The sequence below is a fragment of the Oncorhynchus gorbuscha genome, linkage group LG05, assembly GCF_021184085.1.
Source record: "Oncorhynchus gorbuscha isolate QuinsamMale2020 ecotype Even-year linkage group LG05, OgorEven_v1.0, whole genome shotgun sequence".
Lineage (NCBI taxonomy): Eukaryota > Metazoa > Chordata > Actinopteri > Salmoniformes > Salmonidae > Oncorhynchus > Oncorhynchus gorbuscha.
The window spans coordinates 88,924,367-88,931,866 of record NC_060177.1 but is presented as its reverse complement, the minus strand read 5'-3'; the positions used below and the strand labels follow the sequence as shown (position 1 = coordinate 88,931,866).

The 7,500-nt window shown below is 36.2% G+C and overlaps 1 protein-coding gene across 1 annotated transcript in view; it reads right to left on the bottom strand.

Moving 5' to 3' along the window:
* Positions 1-7,500, bottom strand: part of LOC124034958 (extracellular matrix organizing protein FRAS1-like) — a 165,402-nt gene that overhangs the window by 132,067 nt on the left and 25,835 nt on the right. Inside the window, exon 6 of the mRNA XM_046348349.1 lies at positions 500-601. The gene's annotated coding sequence lies outside the window, so the exon portion shown is untranslated. The remainder of the gene's footprint in view (positions 1-499; positions 602-7,500) is intronic.

The window sequence follows — 7,500 nt, the reverse complement described above, 5'->3', positions numbered from 1 at the left end:
TCTTCCACAGCAGTAACATGGGGAAGAGTTACAGACAGACAGACAGACAGACAGACAGACAGACAGACAGACAGACAGACAGACAGACAGACAGACAGACAGACAGACAGACAGACAGACAGACAGACAGACAGACAGACAGACAGACAGACAGACAGACAAAGGAACAGACAGACAGACAGACAGACAGACAGACAGACAGACAGACAGACAGACAGACAGACAGACAGACAGACAGACAGACAGACAGACAGACAGACAGACAGACAGACAGACAGACAGACAGACAAAGGAACAGACAGACAGACAGACAGACAGACAGACAGACAGACAGACAGACAGACAGACAGACAGACAGACAGACAGACAGACAGACAGACAGACAGACAGACAGACAGACAGACAGACAGACAGACAGACAGACAGACAGACAGACAGACAGACAGACAGACAGACAGACAGACAGAGTAACATCAATTGACTGTCTGTGTGTACTGACCTTCTCACAGGTCCTGGGTGGACAGGTGTGTGTGTGACAGCGAGACTGGCCACGATCACACACACACCTGGTGCAGCCACTCTTCTGCCACTGCTCACCATGCTGCACACACACACACACACACACACACACACACACACACACACACACACACACACACACACACACACACACACACACACACACACACACACACACACACACACACACACACACACACACACACACACACACACACACACACACATAAATACTTCATTATTTAATACATGGCTAATTTACCTCTACTTAAATTCACCGAGTATGTGCACAAAATAATCTCGAAACACACACACACACACACACACACACACACACACACACACACACACACACAACCTAACCTTAACCATTCAGAGTTAATACCTAACCTTAACCATTCAGAGTTAATACCTTAACCATTCAGAGTTAACACCTAACCTTAACCATTCAGAGTTAATACCTTAACCATTCAGAGTTAACACCTAACCTTAACCATTCAGAGTTAATACCTAACCTTAACCATTCAGAGTTAATACCTAACCTTAACCATTCAGAGTTAACACCTAACCTTAACCATTCAGAGTTAACACCTAACCTTAACCATTCAGAGTTAATACCTTAACCATTCAGAGTTAATACCTAACCTTAACCATTCAGAGTTAACACCTAACCTTAACCATTCAGAGTTAATACCTAACCTTAACCATTCAGAGTTAACACCTAACCTTAACCATTCAGAGTTAACACCTAACCTTAACCATTCAGAGTTAATACCTAACCTTAACCATTCAGAGTTAATACCTGACCTTAACCATTCAGAGTTAATACCTTAACCATTCAGAGTTAACACCTAACCTTAACCATTCAGAGTTAATACCTAACCTTAACCATTCAGAGTTAATACCTAACCTTAACCATTCAGAGTTAATACCTTAACCATTCAGAGTTAATACCTTAACCATTCAGAGTTAATACCTAACCTTAACCATTCAGAGTTAATACCTTAACCATTCAGAGTTAATACCTAACCTTAACCATTCAGAGTTAATACCTTAACCATTCAGAGTTAATACCTTAACCATTCAGAGTTAATACCTAACCTTAACCATTCAGAGTTAATACCTTAACCATTCAGAGTTAATACCTAACCTTAACCATTCAGAGTTAATACCTTAACCATTCAGAGTTAATACCTAACCTTAACCATTCAGAGTTAATACCTTAACCATTCAGAGTTAATACCTAACCTTAACCATTCAGAGTTAATACCTAACCTTAACCATTCAGAGTTAATACCTTAACCATTCAGAGTTAATACCTAACCTTAACCATTCAGAGTTAATACCTAACCTTAACCATTCAGAGTTAATACCTAACCTTAACCATTCAGAGTTAATACCTTACCTTAACCATTCAGAGTTAATACCTTAACCATTCAGAGTTAATACCTTAACCATTCAGAGTTAACACCTTAACCATTCAGAGTTAATACCTAACCTTAACCATTCAGAGTTAATACCTTAACCATTCAGAGTTAATACCTAACCTTAACCATTCAGAGTTAATACCTTAACCATTCAGAGTTAATACCTAACCTTAACCATTCAGAGTTAATACCTTAACCATTCAGAGTTAATACCTTAACCATTCAGAGTTAATACCTAACCTTAACCATTCAGAGTTAATACCTTAACCATTCAGAGTTAATACCTAACCTTAACCATTCAGAGTTAATACCTTAACCATTCAGAGTTAATACCTTAACCATTCAGAGTTAATACCTAACCTTAACCATTCAGAGTTAATACCTAACCTTAACCATTCAGAGTTAATACCTTACCTTAACCATTCAGAGTTAATACCTTAACCATTCAGAGTTAATACCTTAACCATTCAGAGTTAACACCTTAACCATTCAGAGTTAATACCTAACCTTAACCATTCAGAGTTAATACCTAACCTTAACCATTCAGAGTTAATACCTTAACCATTCAGAGTTAACACCTAACCTTAACCATTCAGAGTTAATACCTAACCTTAACCATTCAGAGTTAATACCTTAACCATTCAGAGTTAACACCTAACCTTAACCATTCAGAGTTAACACCTAACCTTAACCATTCAGAGTTAACACCTAACCTTAACCATTCAGAGTTAACACCTAACCTTAACCATTCAGAGTTAATACCTAACCTTAACCATTCAGAGTTAATACCTAACCTTAACCATTCAGAGTTAATACCTTAACCATTCAGAGTTAATACCTTAACCATTCAGAGTTAACACCTAACCTTAACCATTCAGAGTTAACACCTAACCTTAACCATTCAGAGTTAACACCTAACCTTAACCATTCAGAGTTAACACCTAACCTTAACCATTCAGAGTTAACACCTAACCTTAACCATTCAGAGTTAATACCTAACCTTAACCATTCAGAGTTAACACCTAACCTTAACCATTCAGAGTTAATACCTAACCTTAACCATTCAGAGTTAATACCTTAACCATTCAGAGTTAACACCTAACCTTAACCATTCAGAGTTAACACCTAACCTTAACCATTCAGAGTTAACACCTAACCTTAACCATTCAGAGTTAACACCTAACCTTAACCATTCAGAGTTAATACCTAACCTTAACCATTCAGAGTTAATACCTAACCTTAACCATTCAGAGTTAACACCTAACCTTAACCATTCAGAGTTAATACCTTAACCATTCAGAGTTAACACCTAACCTTAACCATTCAGAGTTAACACCTAACCTTAACCATTCAGAGTTAATACCTAACCTTAACCATTCAGAGTTAATACCTTAACCATTCAGAGTTAACACCTAACCTTAACCATTCAGAGTTAATACCTAACCTTAACCATTCAGAGTTAACACCTAACCTTAACCATTCAGAGTTAACACCTAACCTTAACCATTCAGAGTTAACACCTAACCTTAACCATTCAGAGTTAATACCTAACCTTAACCATTCAGAGTTAACACCTAACCTTAACCATTCAGAGTTAATACCTAACCTTAACCATTCAGAGTTAACACCTAACCTTAACCATTCAGAGTTAACACCTAACCTTAACCATTCAGAGTTAACACCTAACCTTAACCATTCAGAGTTAACACCTAACCTTAACCATTCAGAGTTAATACCTAACCTTAACCATTCAGAGTTAATACCTTAACCATTCAGAGTTAACACCTAACCTTAACCATTCAGAGTTAACACCTAACCTTAACCATTCAGAGTTAATACCTAACCTTAACCATTCAGAGTTAATACCTAACCTTAACCATTCAGAGTTAACACCTAACCTTAACCATTCAGAGTTAATACCTTAACCATTCAGAGTTAATACCTAACCTTAACCATTCAGAGTTAACACCTAACCTTAACCATTCAGAGTTAATGACCTAACCTTAACCATTCAGAGTTAACACCTAACCTTAACCATTCAGAGTTAATACCTAACCTTCAGAGTAACCATTCAGAGTTAACACCTAACCTTAACCATTCAGAGTTAACACCTAACCTTAACCATTCAGAGTTAATACCTAACCTTAACCATTCAGAGTTAATACCTAACCTTAACCATTCAGAGTTAACACCTAACCTTAACCATTCAGAGTTAATACCTTAACCATTCAGAGTTAACCAACCTTCCATTCAGAGTTAATACCTAACCTTAACCATTCAGAGTTAATACCTAACCTTAACCATTCAGAGTTAACACCTAACCTTAACCATTCAGAGTTAATACCTTAACCATTCAGAGTTAATACCTACCTTAACCATTCAGAGTTAATACCTAACCTTAACCATTCAGAGTTAACACCTAACCTTAACCATTCAGAGTTAATACCTTAACCATTCAGAGTTAACCATTCAGAGTTAATACCTAACCTTAACCATTCAGAGTTAATACCTAACCTTAACCATTCAGAGTTAACACCTAACCTTAACCATTCAGAGTTAACACCCATAAATACCTTAACCATTCAGAGTTAACACCTAACCTTAACCATTCAGAGTTAACACCTAACCTTAACCATTCAGAGTTAACACCTAACCTTAACCATTCAGAGTTAACACCTAACCTTAACCATTCAGAGTTAACACCTAACCTTAACCATTCAGAGTTAATACCTAACCTTAACCATTCAGAGTTAATACCTAACCTTAACCATTCAGAGTTAACACCTAACCTTAACCATTCAGAGTTAATACCTTAACCATTCAGAGTTAATACCTAACCTTAACCATTCAGAGTTAATACCTTAACCATTCAGAGTTAACACCTAACCTTAACCATTCAGAGTTAACACCTAACCTTAACCATTCAGAGTTAATACCTAACCTTAACCATTCAGAGTTAATACCTAACCTTAACCATTCAGAGTTAACACCTAACCTAACCCTTAACCATTCAGAGTTAACACCTAACCTTAACCATTCAGAGTTAATACCTAACCTTAACCATTCAGAGTTAACACCTAACCTTAACCATTCAGAGTTAACACCTAACCTTAACCATTCAGAGTTAATACCTAACCTTAACCATTCAGAGTTAATACCTAACCTTAACCATTCAGAGTTAACACCTAACCTTAACCATTCAGAGTTAATACAACCATTCAACCTTAACCATTCAGAGTTAATACCTAACCTTAACCATTCAGAGTTAACACCTAACCTTAACCATTCAGAGTTAATACCTTAACCATTCAGAGTTAATACCTAACCTTAACCATTCAGAGTTAATACCTAACCTTAACCATTCAGAGTTAACACCTAACCTTAACCATTCAGAGTTAACACCATTCAGAGTTAACCTAACCTTAACCATTCAGAGTTAATACCTAACCTTAACCATTCAGAGTTAATACCTAACCTTAACCATTCAGAGTTAACACCTAACCTTAACCATTCAGAGTTAATACCTAACCTTAACCATTCAGAGTTAATACCTTAACCATTCAGAGTTAACACCTAACCTTAACCATTCAGAGTTAACACCTAACCTTAACCATTCAGAGTTAACACCTAACCTTAACCATTCAGAGTTAATACCTAACCTTAACCATTCAGAGTTAATACCTAACCTTAACCATTCAGAGTTAACACCTAACCTTAACCATTCAGAGTTAATACATTCAGAGTTAACACCTAACCTTAACCATTCAGAGTTAATACCTTAACCATTCAGAGTTAACACCTAACCTTAACCATTCAGAGTTAACACCTAACCTTAACCATTCAGAGTTAATACCTAACCTTAACCATTCAGAGTTAATACCTAACCTTAACCATTCAGAGTTAACACCTAACCTTAACCATTCAGAGTTAATACCTAACCTTAACCATTCAGAGTTAATACCTAACCTTAACCATTCAGAGTTAACACCTAACCTTAACCATTCAGAGTTAACACCTAACCTTAACCATTCAGAGTTAATACCTTAACCATTCAGAGTTAACACTAACCTTAACCATTCAGAGTTAACACCTAACCTTAACCATTCAGAGTTAATACCTAACCATTCAAGTTAACACCTAACATTCAGAGTTAACACCTAACCTTAACCATTCAGAGTTAACACCTAACCTTAACCATTCAGAGTTAACACCTAACCTTAACCATTCAGAGTTAATACCTAACCTTAACCATTCAGAGTTAATACCTTAACCATTCAGAGTTAACACCTAACCTTAACCATTCAGAGTTAACACCTAACCTTAACCATTCAGAGTTAATACCTAACCTTAACCATTCAGAGTTAATACCTAACCTTAACCATTCAGAGTTAACACCTAACCTTAACCATTCAGAGTTAATACCTTAACCATTCAGAGTTAATACCTAACCTTAACCATTCAGAGTTAATACCTTAACCATTCAGAGTTAACACTAACCTTAACCATTCAGAGTTAACACCTAACCTTAACCATTCAGAGTTAATACCTAACCTTAACCATTCAGAGTTAATACCTAACCTTAACCATTCAGAGTTAATACCTAACCTTAACCATTCAGAGTTAATACCTAACCTAACCATTCAGAGTTAACACCTAACCTTAACCATTCAGAGTTAATACCTTAACCATTCAGAGTTAATACCTAACCTTAACCATTCAGAGTTAATACCTAACCTTAACCATTCAGAGTTAACACCTAACCTTAACCATTCAGAGTTAATGACTAACCTTAACCATTCAGAGTTAACACCTGACCTTAACCATTCAGAGTTAATACCTTAACCATTCAGAGTTAATACCTTAACCATTCAGAGTTAACACCTTAACCATTCAGAGTTAATACCTAACCTAACCATTCAGAGTTAATACCTTAACCATTCAGAGTTAATACCTAACCTTAACCATTCAGAGTTAATACCTTAACCATTCAGAGTTAATACCTAACCTTAACCATTCAGAGTTAATACCTTAACCATTCAGAGTTAATACCTAACCTTAACCATTCAGAGTTAATACCTTAACCATTCAGAGTTAACACCTAACCTTAACCATTCAGAGTTAACACCTAACCTTAACCATTCAGAGTTAATACCTAACCTTAACCATTCAGAGTTAACACCTAACCTTAACCATTCAGAGTTAACACCTTAACCATTCAGAGTTAATACCTAACCTTAACCATTCAGAGTTAATACCTAACCTTAACCATTCAGAGTTAATACCTTAACCATTCAGAGTTAATACCTAACCTTAACCATTCAGAGTTAATACCTAACCTTAACCATTCAGAGTTAACACCTAACCTTAACCATTCAGAGTTAATACCTTAACCATTCAGAGTTAATACCTAACCTTAACCATTCAGAGTTAATACCTTAACCATTCAGAGTTAACACCTAACCTTAACCATTCAGAGTTAACACCTAACCTTAACCATTCAGAGTTAACACCTAACCTTAACCATTCAGAGTTAATACCTAACCTTAACCATTCA